Below are 18885 nucleotides of genomic sequence, written 5' to 3'. Positions count from 1 at the left end.
ATCTTTTCTTCCTGGCCTTTTGAACTCGTACAAGATGTACGAAGTTCCTTTTTACTCTCCTCAAATACGAAATTGCCCCTCTTTCTTTATACCTTTCCTCGCACCTATGCTTGATTTTTCGCCCATCGGTGCAGAAAGACTTAGCGGGTGCAAAACAAGACATCTGTCTACTTTGTCTGTCTGTCTGTCAGAATTCCAGAGGCTCGGCATTGCGCAAACCTCAGCAATACTGGCTACCTACCAAAATGTGTCTCCTCACTGTTCCCTTTAGAGGTTTTGTATCAAAATTCTGTATTTCTGCAGAAATTTTACTGCAGTTTCTTCCACTGCTGACAAATCCCACAAAAGCTATTGGATTTTGAAATACATTAAGAATACATACAAAAATGGAGACATTTCTTGACTGAAAGATTGTTATGAGCAGGGTTGCCTGAAGAATAGCTATGCACATGATTCCTAGAGTTTGCAACATTCGGAAAATTTGGTGACTTCTAAGAAAACAGTTGCAATAACACATACATACCAAAAGTTTTATACATACCATGTCTACAGAGATAAATCAGATAAAAAAAAATTATTATGAAAAAGCATGCTGAAATTCACTACAGGTGGCAGAATCAAATTTTCACACTTTTAAGTTTCATTAATTCAATGAAGTTCATTTATTCATGGGGGAAAAAACTTTTCTTAATAAAAGTTTAAAATTGGGAGATTTTGTGGTCTAGCAGGAGGCTTGGAGATGCAACAAAAAAAGTCTCCCGATAAAACTTAAAGAGTTGGCATATCTTACATGTATATATAGAAAGAAAGAATAGCATTAATAAAACACCCACAAAATGTTTAAATATAGTACAGCTGAAAAATGTGTCCAAAAATGGAAACATTAGCTAAAATGTACTGAGGTATTATATAATCATTAACTTTCCAAGTGAGTGAACCATACATATAAGTTCACAAATAGTAGTTACAAAAATTGGACAAGCTAATTTCAAACCCAAAATCAAATTATGTGTTGGAAGCTGCAATAATTCAGTGGCAATATTTATTAAATACAAAATATACACAAAGTAAAAGAAAATCATATTCCCACTCAAATAAGGAATTGGTAAAAAATTGATTTTTTTTTTTTTTTTTTCCCTTTTGCAACGGCAAACTACTGCTGTAAAAATAGCTTGTTGAAACTCTCACCGACAACCACGTGATTTGCGCATGCGCGCAGCAAAACCTAAAACAGAACTTTTTTTAACTGAACTTTGAAAACTCGTGATGGACGTTTGAGTGAAACATGTAATCCTACTCTTCTGCGTTATATATATATTTTAGTTTAGTGATGTGATTGTAAATCAAATATCTTATTATTATCTTAGAAGCCTCTCTCTTTCTGTGAGTAGTGCATCGATGAATGAAATAAACACTCCCGATACGCCTTTGGATTAGAAAGAAGATCGACTAAAAGGTAAGCCTTTTTACCTTTTATTTTCTAAGAAATTATTATGATTACACATTTTTTGGCATCCCGTACCGCGAATGAAAGCAAATTGTTGATACTTGTTGAATTATTGAATACTAAACAATGACAGAATTCATCGATACATTGAAAAGGAAACGCGGCCACATAAGGGCTGCCGTTACAAAATTAATTGGCTGAATCGAAACTGAATTATCAAAAACAGAAGTGAATGCAGAGGAACTAGAAATTTCCTTAGAACTCTTAAATGAAAAATCGATCGAGTTAAAGCAAATAGATGCCGATATAGAAAAATTAATAGACATAAAGGATCTAGACCAGGAATTAAACGGTGTTGACGAATATCGTGAAAGAATAACTACATTTAAATACAAAGCTAACAAAAAATTGAAAGAAATTAATATAGAACAACAAAAATTTAGTGTGTTAAGAAGCACTGAACAGTTAAGTATTATAGAAAACATTAAAAGCGAAAATCATAATGTGAAGCTTCCTAAACTTACGATTCCGAAGTTTTATGGCGAGAGCTGCGAATGGCTGACATTTTGGAACACTTTTTCATTAGCCATACACCAAAATAAAACGCTTGACGCTATAAGCAAATTTAATTATTTGAAATCCCTTTTGGGAGGTAATGTTTATAACACCATTGACGGTTTCGATTTAACCGAAGAAAATTACGAAACTTCAGTTAAACTCCTCACAGAAAGATTTGGAAATAAAGATGTACTACTAAACGCCCATATAGACAAATTACTGAAAATAAGACCTCTAAAGGATTCTAATGACATTCAAAATTTCCAATTACATACAAAAACAGAATTAAAAGTTATTCAATTACATACAAAAACATATTCGATGTCTTGAATCATTAAATATGACCTCAGAAACATATGGAGCACCTATTTTGCTTAAAACATTGCCTGCAGATTTGGTTTTGGAATATAATAAAACACTTCGAAAATAAAATTACGATTTGAATCACCTAGTGGAATTTCTTTCTCAGCAATTAATTGCAAGGGAAAAGCTTTGCAATCGAAAGAAGCACCGTCAATTTCTCCTCATACAACCCCCTCCCCCGACAAACAAAACGCGAAAGCAAGCTGTCAACTTGGCATGATAAACGGGTACCAGATGTATCGTCTGCCTCGCAGTTGCTGTCTACAAATGAGAATCAAAATTATAAACATTCAAACTGCATATTTTGCGATTCAGATCATGAAAGTTATGAATGTCGGAATGCGAGTCGTTTAACCTTAGATGAAAAAAAGCAAAAATTGCTGAATCACGGATTCTGTTTTAAATGTTTGAAACGGAACCATATTTCCCGCTTATGCAAAACCAAAGTTAAATGTTCCATATGCGGTAAAGCTCATTTGTCAATAATGTGCAACTCTCACGGAAATAATTCTACAGACATTATTGGGGATGAAAATAATAAAAAAGACTGTGTTCTGACAAATAAATCTTGCATGCAGTTAGTAAATTTGCAAACTTTAATATTAAAACTTCGTGGGGATGGGATCGAAAAATATGTGAGAATTTTAATAGATAGTGGTTCCCAGCGATCCTACATTTCGAAGTATGCAGTTAGTATAATGAATTATAAAACAAGTGGTAAAGAAGAATTAATCCATGGTTTGTTCGGAGGAATTGAAAAGAAAGAAACTCATAGTAAATATTTAATTAGATTGAGTAGTCTTAAAGGTGATTATCACTGTAATTTTCAGGTTTTGGATCAGGATAAAATATGTACTGACATTCCTCAAATTCGTAGAGATACATATCTTATTGAACTGCGAAAACATGGAATTTAACTGACATGCAGAATAAATCTTTGATTTGATGTATGAAAAATCACCTTTAAAAATTCATGTTCTTTTAGGTGCAGATGTGGCAGGAAAGCTTCTAACAGGGAAAGTTAGACAACTAAAATGTGGGTTATCATGCGTACACACTAGATTAGGATGGACAATGATGGGGAAAAATGAAAAGCGTGAGTTCTCTGACAGTACGAAAACTGTATTGTCACTTCATGTTAATGATGCTAAAATTTCGGATTTACGGTGTCTTGACTCGTAATGATGCTAATGATGCTAAAATGATGCTAAAACTCGTTAATGATGCTAAAATTTCGGATTTACGGTGACTTGACTCTGCTACAACCCACACAAGAAAGGAAATTAATGAAATCGCTAAAACATAATTTTGTCAGTCATTAAAGAGAGATAGTGAGGGTAGATATCAGGTCTCTCTTCCTTGGTTAGAAGGGCATGAGGTTTTACCTGACAACAGATTATTAGCAGAGAAAAGGTTAAAATCCTGCATCAAAAATCTTCAGTCAAAAAACTGTCTGAAAGAGTATGAAAATATTTTTAGCAAATGGGCTGAAAAAGGTATTATAGAATCTGTTGAAGATAAGAAAACCAAAAATTGTCATTAACTACCACATAGGGCTGTAATTAAGCAAAGTTCAACCACAAAGATTAGACCTGTGTTCGATGCCTCAGCGAAGGAAAGGAATGGTGTGTCCTTAAATGACTGTTTAGAAAAGGGCCCAAATTATTTGGAATTAATACCGAGTATTTTAAACAGATTTCGCCTAGGTAAATACGGGGTTATCTCAGATATATGTAAGGCCTTTTTGCAAATAGGTGTCTGTCTTCGAGATAGAGACTTTCTTAGATTTCTCTGGTGGGAAGAAGGAGATTCCGAAAAATTTAAAATATATCGACATAAGCGCGTTGTGTTTGGCGTTAATGGCAGTCCTTTTTTTCTCGCCGCCACACTGAATTATCATCTCGAGAATGTTCCTGAACATCAACAAGAGGTAGCTAAGAAATTAAGTGAATCAATGTACGTCGACAATTGTGTGGCCAGCATTGATACTATTGAAGGACTAAACACTTTCATTAATGTGTCGAAGGAAATTATGTCGACTGCTAAATTTGATTTAAGGGGATGGTGTTACAATGAACCTAGCAATGAAACTTTAAAAGGAAATCCTTGCAATAAAGACTCCGATAAAACCGTATCAGTTCTGGGGTTGAAATGGAATTTATCAAATGACACTTTGTCCTGTGACTTTAAAGATAGTTCTGTGAAACAGCCTGTCAACAAAAGGAATATATTGTCAATAGTACACAGGATTTTTGATTCGATTGGTTTTACAGCTCCTGCTACTCTGATTCCTAAGCTAATGCTTCAAGAATGCTGGAAACAGTAGATTTCATGGGATAACAATTTACCTAAAAGCATTTCTGACAAATTTGAAAGTTGGAAAAATAAATTGCACAATTTGGAAAAAATAGCTATACCCAGAAGAATTTTTGCTGACTCCGAAAGAATTTCCGATTTATCTTATTAATGATATTTATCTTATTCCGATTTATCTTATTATTATTATCTCTTATTAACGTGTTTCGTGACTCGAGTAAATATGCCACATGCATATTTATGCGAAGCTGTAATGAAAATTCCGTTACATGTCAGCTCATCTCAGCTTGATCCAGAGTGGCACCTATCAAGCCGATTTCCATACCACGACTAGAGCTCTTAGCTTGTACGATTGGTGCTAGACTAGCACATCGTGTTAAGGAAGATTTGAGACTAGAAAGCTTGCCTATTTATTATTGGAGTGATTCTATGGATGCATTATTTTGGATAAAAAAGAATGAAAACCGGGCCGTTTTCGTTCACAATAGAGTGAAAGAAATCCGTACTCTAAGTAATCCAAACGACTGGAATTATATTCCTGGAACACTAAATCCAGCTGACCTCCCTTCCCGAGGATGCAGTCCGGAAACCTTAGTCAAATAGAAATGGTGGGAGGGTCCCGATTGGTTGAGAAATGATTCAGAAAAATAGCCTACCTCTGAAATTGTACTGAATTTTGACATTATAAATGCTGAAAGAAAGAAGACAATAATTTCTGCAGTTAATTCGAATGCTATGACTGAAGTTAATTTTGATAAGATTTCTTCGTACAATACCATTCTAAAGATAATATCTTGGATCTTCCATTTTGTTAAAAATGTCAGACTAAGTCCTAATGATAGAACTTATGGAACAATTACAGCGGAAGAAATTAAAGGAGCCGAACTAACTCTTTTGAGATTAGTGCACAGCAAATCATTTTCTGGATTAGATGACAAAAGATTACGTATACTTCAACCAATGATTGATTCTAACAGAATCCTTAGGGTTAAAACCAGAATTCTGAGAAGAGATGATGCAGAAAATTTTCGAGTTTCTATTATTCTTCCTTCAGATCATCCTATTGTAGTAAAATTAATTAGAGCTAAACATGAAATGAACAATCATGCAGGAGTACAATTTTTAATATCTGCTTTATGAGAACAATATTGGATTTTGAAAACACGAAAGACTGTCAAGAAAGTCATAAGAAGCTGTGTTGTATGTCAGAGGTTCGATACTAATTCTTTGAAAACACCCATTGCTGCTCTCCCTGAAGACTGAGTAAGAGAAGCAGCAGTCTTTGAGATTGTAGGTGTTGACTTGACTGGATCGTTGATATTGAAGGGAAATCAAAAATCATGGATAGTGATTTTTACCTGTGCTGTTTTTCGCGCAGTACATTTGGAATTGATTTTCTCGCTATCAACTGAAAGTTTTCTGCAAGCACCGAGACGTTTCATTGCTAGACGTGGAAGACCCCACACCATCTATTCCGACAATGGAACGAATTTCAAAGGAAGTGATAGATTATTCAAAAGCTTAAATTGGGATAAAATCTTAGAATAAGCTAGTATCCACAGAATTACATGGAAATTTCTTCCGCCATCAGCTCCCTGGTAGGGAGGATGGTGTGAGCGATTAATAGGAGTCCTGAAAAGAATCCTTCGCAAAGTTTTAGGACGATCATCTCTGAATCATGAAGAAATTATAACAATTTTGTGTGACTGTGAAACAATAACGAATAATCGTCCATTGACATATGTCTCGGAAGATGTTGAAGATTTATCTCCGATCACACCTTCCATGTTTCTCCATGAGATTCAACACATTGGAGTTCCTGATCTGGATAATATAAATGCGAAATCTTTAAACAAAAGGCTTATTTATCAACAAAAACTTTTACAAGATCTAAGTAAAAGATTTCGAATCGAATATCTCGGACAGTTACAGCAAAATTATGAACATGTAAAAGCTTCACAACCTCTGAAAATAGGAGATCTTGTTTTAGTGTCCGATGATAATAAGAAGCGAACAGACTGGATATTGGCGAAAGTAACCGAGGATTTTCAAATCTCGGAATGGACATGTGCGTTTAGTTAAGGTCAAGACTAAGCTTGGAGAAGTTTTGCGACCAACCAAGTGTTTGTATCCTTTGGAGATAACATCATCAGATGAATAGTCTAGATTTAGAAATGTGGCAAGCAGCTCTTCTGGTGAACCAGAGACTTACTGCGATCCTGATATTCGTAATGACTTGCCTCAAGATCTTAATAGCGAAAAGATTCCATCGATGATTACAAGAACTGGTCGAATGGTAAAGCCTGTTCAAATGTTACAGTTTTAAATTTGATTTTTCAGCAAATTTAAAGCTGGGAGTATGTTGAAACTCTCACCGACAACCACGTGATTTGCGCATGTGTGCAGCAAAAACTAAAACATTAAACTAAAACTTTTTTAACTGAACTTTGAGAACTCGTGATGGACGTTTGAGTGAAACATGTAATCCTACTCTTCTGTGTTATATACTATATATTTTAGTTTAGTGATGTGATTGTAAATTAAATATCTTATTATCTTAGAAGCCTCTCTCTTTCTGTGAGTAGTGCATCGATGAATGAAATAAACACTCCCGGATATGCCTTTGGATTAGAAAGAAGATCGACTAAAAGGTAAGCCTTTTTACCTTTTATTTTCTAAGAAATTATTATGATTACACATAGCTAGTAAACAATACCAAACAAAACAAATGGTACTCAACATATTATCATAATCACTTTATCATTAAGTACCCCCCTAAAATGTGTTACACTCTGGCAACCATGCACATAATCACTCTTCAGACAACCATGCATATAACAATTCTTCAGCCAAACATCACCATTTTTGTACGAGTTCCTTTTGTTGTAATCAAAGTTCAAACATTTTTTATAGATGAACTGTGATACTTTTGCCTAAAATTTGATTTTAAAATATTTGCCACCAACAGAAAGACTAAAGTAACATTTCAACAAGATTATAGCATTTTATGCAAAATCACTAAAGGGAATAATGACATGATGTGTTTGGTAAATAGTCGGTGAGCAATGAAAAGGGTGTGATATTGTCTGATTTTTTTTTAAAGTGAAAACAGATTAATGTGTACATGAACAGAAGACCAGCATAAATTACATAAGGATTTGCAAAAAAATGTTGAGTATTAATTTTTTATGTAGCATATAACCCAGTGGTTGCCAAACTTTTACGAGTCACTAGATCTTTTCTCAATTAAAATTTTTTCACGATGCCCTCCCTACCCTAAGTAAATGTAAGGCTAATCATAAGTAAGAGATAAGAATAAATAAAACTCATGTATCTTAATTATTAAACATTTTTTGTTACTTTATTAACAATAAATTAATAATTAATGTGATGGATGAGACTACTAATCACAGCACACTTTCTCAAATCATGCAATTAAACTGGATATGGCCACTCTCATTTCCTTTTCCATATTGATTTTTGCTCTATATTTACTTTTATTATAGCAGCTGCCAAAAATCCAGCTTTGCATAATACGACATCAAAAATGGAATTAAAATCCACTGAGTCTTATCACTTAGAAAGGGATGTTCATTTTTTATCGAAATGAAAACTTCTACCAATTCCTTGCTGCCAAATTCTGCTTTCAAACTATTGTCGCAAAACAACTCGGTAAGATTCTTTCTTCTGCAGAAGTAAACTCAGATGAAACAACAGTGTTAAATAGATTTGAATCCACGCAAACCTCTCAAAATTTTCATTGAGGAAGCATTTCTCAAACTAGACAATTAGCTGTGATAAACATCCTTCAAACATAGTTCTTCAGAATGATCAAGTTCATTTGACATAAAAAATTGCTGCAATCTTATAAAACCACCTTTGCCTGCATTTTGATCCAATTTTCTTCTTCACAGTAAAGAGTTTTTTTATAAAAGCTGATGCTTTTTCTGTTGACTTCAAAAGGTGCATGTTTTTTCCCTGATGACAGAGAGTAGGGGAATTCACCTTTTCAAAAATTAGGCATAAGTATGTCAATTTTATTAAAAAATTGGGATCAATAAAACCGTCTGCATCTTTGTACCATTTCCTTTAAGGAGAATAAATATTTCTACCTGCGTTGAAAGGTATGTGATAAAACATTACCACGATAGAGCTATTTTGCATTGCTATAGTACAACAAAGATGAGTGTTTGGCTTCCATATCCTCACTTACTTTTTTTAAAAAAACATGCTTTCAGTGGAGAAGATTTTATAAAATACAGTCAAAAGTCGTTAATCCAGACACCCATAATCCGAAATGATCTTTAATCCGGACCTCAAAGCTACAAACTTTCTGCGCATGCTTCAACGTATAATGCATTCACGCATGCGCGTAATACTTTTACGCAAACGCATATGCGTGTGCGCATAATACGTTTACGCATGCGCGTTTAATGTATAACGGACGGTATAAGCTAAGCTAAAATTATCTATTTCAGTTAATGTTGCAGATTGCGTTGTTCCTTAATCTTCTAATTGGATCCGGCTTATTATTTTTTGCAGACTGTTAGAGCAATTTTATAAAGGTAAGCTTGAACTTTCGATTAAGTCAAATAGAATTTCTGATGGTGGAGCTGCCGTAGGATCTACAAAGCGAAAGTATGTTTCGATGCCCATCAAACATAAAGTGGAATTGCTGCAAAAAAATGTATAAAGGCACATCCTTTCATTTTCTAAGAATTCCGAAATCTGTTTATCAATTTCACGCTGCTCTGCGGAAAAAAAAAGGTTCCTGGTTCCTTTTTTACCAAATGAGCTGTAGAAAGCAATGAAAAGATCGTTCGATAACACGATCGAGAAGGCACAGCTTTACCGGCTACCCTTCGCAAGAATATTCTGTTATAGCAACTATAAAGGATCAAATAAAAACAAACAAAAAAAAAATCTATATATTTTTAGCTTCTCCTTTTATTGTTTAGTTAAGCTAAATGTCTCGCTTCAATCAATTAGGAAGGTTTTTACAATATTTTGCTGCATCTCTGTGAAGAGCCAGCAGCTCTCCAAGGCGCGGTAGTACACAATTTGGGAACCACTGATATAATTGCTATTTAAAATCAAAATTTATGTTTTAAATTGCTAAAGTATGTTTTCTTTTGATATGATGATAATGTCTGCCCACTAGCAATAAATGTCAATAGTTTGCAATTTTTTTTTAATTGCAAAAATTGCCAAATTGCACGATTGTGGTTGAATTAATTCGTAAGTACCAAACAATTTCACAACAAAAATTGCTGCAATACAAAAATGCAAAAAATAATAAAAGGCAAATGGACTTTACATCTACTGGTACTCCTTCATCAGGGGATTAGTGTAGCAAGAGAAGTACAAGAAAAAGCCTGTTTCTAAGCTGACAAATGTGCAAATACATGAAATTAATATTAAATTAGAAAAATAAAAATTAAAAATTTTAACTTAATAATATGTGCCTCCATCAATGCAGCTCCTACAGTTTGGGGTGGAAAAGGCACTTTATTCTAATTCGAACAAAGTGTATAAAACAAACAAACAAACAAAGAACAAAGTGTATAAATTCGAAAAAATATATAAAAACAAAGTGTAAACGAAAATTGAAAAATCAATACAAATTTACATTTTTTATCTTTCTTATATTTTAAATTATATATGTATGTGTGTGTGTGTATCAAAATATGCTTTTTATATTTCTAACATATCTTAAATAGTCTTACATCTTAAATTATATTTTTTTATCAATCTATCTATTTATATACACATACATACACTGACAGAAAAAAAATCCCAACACCAAGAAAAAAATTACTGTAAAGCACTGAAATTTCGGCAATACATTTACTTAAGTAACATATTTAATTGATTAAATTTTCAAAATCACAGGTTAGTTTGACCATGGCAAAGCACTCGAGGGTTATCTGCCTAAGGAGTAGGTATGCCATATACAGTGAAATGTCTTTAATCCAGATTCGTCGGGACTTCGGCGATTCCGGATTATAGATCATCAGTTTAAATCTGGTAAGATGGCATGCAGAAATTATAAAATTAAAAATATGAAACCGCAATTTATGAAATAAAGAGCAATTATGATCTAAAGGGTATCAAAATTTACAAAAAAAAAGTTTAATATGTATTTGTTTACTTTATTAAACATTTCTTTCAATGCGCACATGCATAAAGCATACATTACACATAGTCGACATTAGAAAATTGCAACCAGAAAACTATTAAATGTGTATTCGTGATATTTATAATGACGAGGAATTTCATTTAAATCATATCAAAGACGGAGTACATCGAGATGAAATACTACATTTAGTAAGGAATTATAAGCTGAATAAAATAAAAACATCTGCCCTGAAGATAAGGATAGTGCTGACAGATCAACTTCCAGTTCATTGCGCACCGCGTTGTCCCCCCCCCTCAGAGCCACGTGAAATTGATAAACAGATTTCGGAATGGTTAGAGAAACAAAGGATATGCCTTTATCCATTTTTTGCAGCAATTCCACTTTTTGTTTGATGGACATCAAAACACGCCTTCGCTTTGTAGATCCTTCGGCAGCTCCAGAATTGGAAATTCTTTTTGACATAATCGAAAGTTCAAGCTTACTTTTATAAAATTGCTCTAACAGGCTGCAAAAAATAATAAGCTGGATCCAATTCGAAGATTAAGGAACAATGCAATCTGCAACATTAACTGAATTAGATAATTTTAGCTTAGCTTATACCGTCCGTTATACATTAAACGCGCATGCGTAAATGTATTATGCGCATGCGTAAATGCATATGTGCATGCGCAGAAAGTTTGTAGCTTTGAGGTCCGGATTATAGATCATTTCGGATTATGGACATCCGGATTAAAGACTTTTGACTGTATATGTGTGTGTGTGTATTTATATTTTTTATCTTCCTAATACATGCAAATTTTCTTACATCTTAAATTATATTTTTTTAAATATCTATCTATTTATACATATACACTCACACTGACAGAAAAAAAAATCCCAACACCAAGAAAAAATTACTGTGGAGTACTGAAATTTCGGCAATACATTTATCTAGGTAACATTATTTAATTGATTAAATTTTAAAGATAACAGGTTAATGCACAAGCATGAGAAGAGTAATTTCAAATGTGAAATGTTGGTACATTTAAACTGGTGTAGCCACCAGAATTTTTAATGCAAGCATACAAATGTTCATGCATTGTGTTGTACAGGGGCTGGATGTCAGTTTCTGGGATGGAGATCCATGCCTGCTGCACTTGGTCAGTCACTACATGGACGGCTAATGTTGGTTGTGGATGACACTGGAGTTGTCGTCCAATAATATCCCATACACGCTCCACTGGAGAAAGATCTAGTGGTCTATCAGGTCAAGGCAACATGTTGACACTACTGACCATGCAGGGTTACAACAGTGGTACGAGGGCGAGCATTATCCTGCTGCAAAACACCTCTTTGTATGTTGTTCATGAAAGGCAGCAGAACAGGTTGACGTAAAAATTTGCAGTCAGAATACATGGGATAACTATGAGAGTGCTGCTGTTGTCATATAAAATTGCTCTCCAGGCCACAACTCCAAGTGTAGGTCCAGTGTGTCTAGGTCGCAGACAGGTTGGTTCCAGGCGCTAAACTGAACTCCTTTTAATCAATGCACAGCCATCACTGGCATCAGAAAACACAACAGATCTCCACTTAATCCTCTAAAGAACACAAGCTTGACACCACTGATGTCGCAAACAGCAGTGGTTTGGAGTCAATGACATGCACACTACAGGGCATCTAGCTCGAAGCTGTCTTTCAAGTAACCAATTAGTAACAGTTCGTTCTATCCAGCAGCTCGAATTTCGGCTGCTCGTAGTATGATGTGCTACAGCCATATGTCAAACACGGCAGTCTTCAATCTCAGTAGGGCCGTGCCAGCTGACTGGAACCCGGCCTTCTTGAGCCTAGTATCTTCCCTTGACAAACAATCATGCACAGTGAATACATTCCTCCCAAGATTTCTATAATATCAAAGAAAGAAAATCTACCTTCTTGTAGCTCTATTACACAACCTCATTGAAACTCACTGAGATGTTGTACTTCTTCATCTTATTAAAGGCATTCTTGACCAACATCAACTCACTACTTCAAATATCAATGATATTGTTGCGTGCGTACAGGTTCGTTACAAAATGAATGCACAAGTCCAATAAAAAATTAACAAAAAATTTATTATTATCACGAAATGCTTAAATTCTCTCAGATATTCTTTCAGTTTTACAATATCTCACAGTAGTTATCTTCTAACTACTCAAACGTTCAAAAGAACTTAATTCAAAACAGCTAAAGAAAGCTAATCCGCGAATTCGCTACAGTCAACAAGAGCAGTTTTCTAAACAACAACAAACTAAGTAACTACTACGAACTGAGAGGTTTTCCTCCTTTTATAAGATTTTAAAATCGTGCGTGAGAATTTTCTAGTACTTTCTCGAAATCAAAAAGAGATATTTATTAAATGTTACATGCACACGCTCTTGTATTTTCAATTTTCCGGCTTAGCTTTCTTTTAATAGTCGTCACGCGCTGCACTGCGCGGGAAATAAAACCATTTAATTTACCATTCAACTAACATAAGCTATTTAAATACCAAATCCGTAACACTGCCCCCTTCCCAAGGACTGCACGTCCCTGGCAGTTCAATCCCTGGACAGGAAGCCAACCTTACAACTGTGGCATAAATGCAATAATAAGCATTACATTACAATAATAAACAACATGAACAATAAATGCAATAAATAAAACAAATCAAATGCTGTCAAATACAAATCAAATACTAAATACACATTTAGAAACAAAAAGGACCATGGTCTTGCACTATTTACAATTATTTACATTACATACTATGGCCATAGTAATGACCTAACCTGTCGTAATGAACGACTTTAGGTTTAGAGCTCGATGACTTACGGATCCGAACCACGACGTCATTCGTTTTGTTTAGGACTGCGTAAGGACCATCCCAAGGTGACTGTAATTTCGGACAGAGTCCTTTCGGACAAGTCGGATTCCACAACCAAACCTTGTCTCCTTTGTTGAATGTATGTCCAGTAGCTCTCGTGTTGCATCTGGTCTTCACTTTCTCCGTCGCCAAGTTCACTCGCTTTCGTGCGGAACGGTGCATCACTTCATAACGGGCCTGGACATCTTGGATGTGCTGCTCAGGCGATGAAGGTGTATCCGTATGGCGATCAAACAGGTGGTCTTAAGGCAGACGAAGGTCTCGACTGAAGAGCATCTGGGATAGAGAATAGCTGGTAGTCTTGCGTTTTTTTTTCGACCCTAGTATGATTTCAGCAGCTTCCTGAGCTGGGTCTTTCGGACAAGGCATCGACATTTCCAGGCGAGGATCCCTGTTGAGGATGGATAGTCATGTCATCAGATGCTGAAAGCAGTTTGTTGTTTTTCAAGTCTAAGGAAAAATTGTATTTCCTTAAAAAGTCCAATCCGAGCATTTAAGAATCAGTGATCTCTGCTACATATGCCGTGTGATGGTAAGCGGCACTTCCAAACATGATGTTAATGTTTACTTTTCCGTCGATGTCGATCTTGTCACCGGACACGGTCTGGAGGGTAACGCAGGGCGGTGTCCAGATAAGTTTGCTTCCCAGTTGTTGAGCCAAATCTTTTTGGATGACGGTAACGTTGGCTCCTGTATCTATCGCCATATTGCAGGGAACTCCATTAATATTCCCATTGATGGACAGTCCGTTACTGTTGCCACACACTGTAGAAATCTCAAGCGCTTTAAAACAGGGTTTTTCATTATCTGGCAACATAAGTTCCTCGATATGGCTATTAATTTTTTTTCTGCATCGTTGCTGGGAAATAGTCTTAATTTCCGTGCTCTGGGGTGTTCTGCAGTTCCTTCGCACGTGGCCTTCTGCTCCGCAGTTCCAGCAGTTTGGTTTCTTGTCACTCCTTTTGCGTCCCATGGCATTTAATTGTCTGTTTAAATCATATGCCTTATTTTCCGTGCTCTGGGGTTTTTTGCAGTTCCTTCGTAGGTGGCCTCAACACCTCAGTTCCAGCACTTTAGGGTCGGTTTCTTTTCACCAACATTTCTTCTCAAGGCATTCACTGGTCTTGTCAACTCATCCGCTTTATTATCCGTGCCCTGGGGTGTTCTGCAATGCCGTCATAGGTGACTTTTAGAACCACATCTCCAACACCTTCGAGCGACTTTGTTCTCACTGCTACTCTGTATCAAAGCGTCGACTTGTCTGGATAAATCATCTAAATGAGCCATCAGTTGATCCACTGGCTCGTGGACTCACATAGCTCTGACTGGGTAGTGGTCTCTATGAGTTGCTTGCTGGGCTGCCTCGAATTTCATGGCGTACAACAGAGCCCTTTTTATATCCTTCACATCCGCAATTCATATAGCTTTCTGTATTTCAGGATCCTGGATGCTGTCGATGAAGTATTCCAGAGGCAGGATTTCCCTTGTTTCTGTCGGGCACTCCGAAAAGGCGAGGTGGGACAGCTTTTCAACATCTGTGGCGAGCTCCTGAAGTGTTTCCGTGGTTTTCTGTTGGTGGGATTTTAATTGAAGCCTACTGTAGTCTTTTAAACAGTTTTCCCCAAAGCTCAGCTCCAAGACGCAGGACAGAGCTTCAAAATGTAACCTTTTGTTTTCGGGAAGAGTCTAATGGATATCCGTTGCGTCGGCTCTTAAAGAAGTGGCGAGATGACAGGCCTTAGCTTGGGAATCCCATCCATTTGCATCTGCCACGATCGAAAATTGTGTCTTATACACCTGCCAGGAGGTCTTCCATCATATGTCGACAGCTTCAGAGAGGGACGAGCAGACATGGGTAGAAATTTTAAACCATCCGAAGTGCTCCCTGCCATCGCTACGAATTTCTTTAAAGTGTCAACTTCTTTGGCGACGACAGCAGAAATTCTGTCTTTGATTTGTTGTTCAATATGTCCTTGGACGGCAGAAACTCTTTCTTCAATTTTGTTGGAAGGCCGAAACTCTTCCTTCGACTCGTTGCTCCACAGCCGACACTCTATCTTCTATTTCATCTTTGTCCGCCCGACCACGACTTCTAGCCACGGTCAGCGAACATGTTTCATTCATCCACGCCTTCACAAGTCCACATATGTGTTTGTTCGACACGACGGAGTTAGAAAACCACTTCAAACTCCTTATGATGGACCATTTAATGTGCTAGAAAGACGAGATAAAACGTTTGATCTCGAAATAAAAGGGACTAAGCAAACGATCTCCATAGATAGACTGACACCCGCTTTTGTAACCATGGACTCTTTTCAAGTTGCTTCCAAGAGTGTGAAAAAAACTTCGGACATTTGTATCACCCGTTCTGGACGATTAATCCGACCCCCGCATCGGTATGTCACATTTCGTTGACACTGCGGAGGGAGTATGCAGCGGCAGCGCCAAACAGGCGATACGGACTTAAAAACTGTACAGAAAAGCGCCAATTGGCGAAACAGTAAACCCGTTTGGCAAACATACAGGCTGACGGGGAGAGAAGAATTTTCCCCGGCAGTCAAGGGGAACTACTTCAACAAATGTGTGCGTCTCTGTTTCGCCGAGATATGTGAACTTGTGTACTCGCATCTGTACTGTGCTCTGAATTTCTTAAGCCGTTATAATGTACCCGGCAACTGTTACTTTTCCTTATTAAATTTGATTATTAATTGTAACATGTCTATCTTATGAAGATTTCGGCTTTCCTAGTTAATGTTAGGGATATTTTCGTATGCACGTGTTACTCACACGTACATCAAAACCAACTCCCGTTCAATGAACAATAATTGATAAAAATACGTAAATACGAAAGTGTTTCGTCTTTACTCGAGTTATAAGTTAAAGCCAAACCGGCTCGTTCAGCTCTGTATTTGTGTTCTTATCTATTAGTAAATTTTGCATTTTAGCCTTTTAAAGGGGTATAATTATGTTGTTCTTATGTTGCGGTTACGTATTTTACAACTTTATTGCATGGGATAGCTATCGATTTATGAGCAATGTAAAAGTGATGGTAGGCGCAACGAGGCCACCATTTATTTGCATTTGAAAGAGCTAGTAGAGTTAGTGATTTAAGTCATTTGGTGCGCTAACTTCCATGTCCGTTTGCATAGGGAGACTAAGCATTAACTTTCAATACTGTATACCAAAATTTTGGTCAGTTTGCCTGTTGGCTGATTTGCTTGTTTGGATGCAGAAACTCTAATTTTAATTGTAAAAATTGTTTTTAACTGTAATAAACGTTTTATATTTTTATATATTTTACAGTTATTAATGCAGGTGTTTTAATAGTCCTTACAAAGAAGTCATGTGGTGGCCACATCATATATTTTATCGGGTGCATGTACCTAATTTAAATATACGTTCATGTCACGTAAGTGGTGAGCGAAAGTGTTTATGATTTTATGTATAAATAAAAATCGAAAGATTTGAGTAGGAGGAAAAGCGATGTGAGACCTTTAGATCGAATATAATATTCTGAAACCAATGCACTGATTTTAGAGAAAAGACAAAAGAATAGTTTAATTAAACTCCCACTTTCCTTAACTCTGTGATTGTGACCCAATAAGTAGTGAAGATAAAAGATTTCCATTCTAAGTGTCATGAATTTTTTCAGGCATGTGTATAAGTTTTAGAAGGATGTTCAGCCAACAGCATTAAGCCAAAGAATCTCTAAGGAGAAGAATGAAAGCTTCCATAGACGCAATGTAAACCTGTTTCGCCTCTGCGCCGCTGTACCGAAGAGCCACGGCTATGCAGTGAAACACCAGCGCAGGGTGAAATTTAAACAGCGCACTTCGAGGAGATAGTAAATTTTTTACTTTGAAATAACTCAAAATGTTTTATTTTCATACATTTCTGGAGTTTTCTGAGCAAAAGGATGTTAGTTGGAATTTTGGGGCGAATTATAGAAATCCTGTCCAATTTTTACTTTCAATTTAAACAGCGAGCCGTACGAAGACAAAATTTAAATGAAATAAATTTCTTAATTCTTTTCTTCTGTAAACTTAAAAAGGGGGGAAAACACATGCCATACAAAACGTAATAAATTTTTATGGATCCATAGTTAAAATTTTACAGTGAAATTTTAAAAGCAAAATTTGCAATAACTAACTGAAACAGAAAAACATAATTAAAGACAATTAAAGGCACCCCTAAATAAATTGAAAACACTGAAATACATTATAATTATCCGACAACAACTTTAAAAACAAATTACCATGAAAACGTTTAGACAATTATTTGGAATGACCATTGTGAAAACCAAGAGCAAAGTTTTCACCCAATAGCCAAAACCATTTCACTTACAGCATTACATTTAAAAAGTCTTTAAAAGAATTTCACATAGCTAAAACCAAGTACCTCTGACTACAACAACAAAGAACGTTTTCGAACAACGTGGTAAAAGATTGCTAACATGGCCGACGGCATGCCGCATTCTTTGATGCTGCTTTGTTGCCTCCTGATGTTATTTCGCACATGCGCAGTGAGGTACGGAGGGTGGATAGCTTTGGAATGGTTTGCCCCTTTAAAGTAAGCTTCAAGGATATACATAATGTGTCTCTTCGGTCTGACGGAGCCACATTTACCCCGGTGAACCTTTACTTCTTCTAGTTAGAGATTCTTTGATTAAGCAGACGCATAATTTAGCTCTATTGGTTCACCGAAGATGAAATATAAGTCACTTTCTCGTTTCCGCTCTCTAGTCATAATCTGTTGGATGAGAAAGTGACCATTGCACGAGCTACCTTAATTCCATTCCCTGAATCCCTTAGTAAGGTAAGCGCTCTGAAAACCCTACGTTGTCTCAACTTATTATATCTTGTTATTGAGGAATGTAGAGAACTGAAACGATATGTTCTATTCACTCGGTTTTCAATGTTCACAATGTCTGTTATGATGGTCGTATGAAATGTCGTCGCCTGATATGGTTTCAGAATGACGTCTGATAGTATGGTTTCTTATGGAAGCATATTGTTGAGCTTAAAACTCTGTTCGAGGTATACTGGCTTTTGTGTACATGTACCTATGTACCAAATTCGTAGCCCTGAGTCTATTAGCTAACACGCAGCATGAACGAAAGAAATACACACAGAAACTTCCTTTATATTATGAGTAGAGTTATATATCAGAACATCTTTCATTGCT

The 18885-nt window shown here is 36.1% G+C and overlaps 1 protein-coding gene and 1 long non-coding RNA gene across 10 annotated transcripts in view; one reads left to right on the top strand and one right to left on the bottom strand.

The window, feature by feature from the left end:
- LOC146994835 (cullin-5-like) overlaps positions 1-18885 on the bottom strand; it is a 155836-nt gene that overhangs the window by 81920 nt on the left and 55031 nt on the right. Inside the window, exon 1 of one of the 9 annotated variants that reach the window (XM_085826236.1) lies at positions 242-430. The exons of the other annotated variants lie outside the window; for them this stretch is intronic. The gene's annotated coding sequence lies outside the window, so the exon portion shown is untranslated. Of the gene's footprint in view, positions 1-241; positions 431-18885 lie in introns of those variants that run through there. 9 annotated transcript variants of the gene reach the window in all.
- LOC146994836 (uncharacterized) overlaps positions 713-18885 on the top strand; it is a 63706-nt gene continuing 45533 nt past the window's right edge. The window contains exons 1-2 of the long non-coding RNA XR_015043784.1: positions 713-1456; positions 7246-7335. This is a non-coding gene — a long non-coding RNA (uncharacterized LOC146994836). The remainder of the gene's footprint in view (positions 1457-7245; positions 7336-18885) is intronic.

Source organism: Stegodyphus dumicola, chromosome 11 (assembly GCF_044657685.1).
Source record: "Stegodyphus dumicola isolate Sdum_Otavi_A_Nest chromosome 11, ASM4465768v1".
Lineage (NCBI taxonomy): Eukaryota > Metazoa > Arthropoda > Arachnida > Araneae > Eresidae > Stegodyphus > Stegodyphus dumicola.
This window is presented reverse-complemented; position numbering and strand designations above follow the sequence as displayed.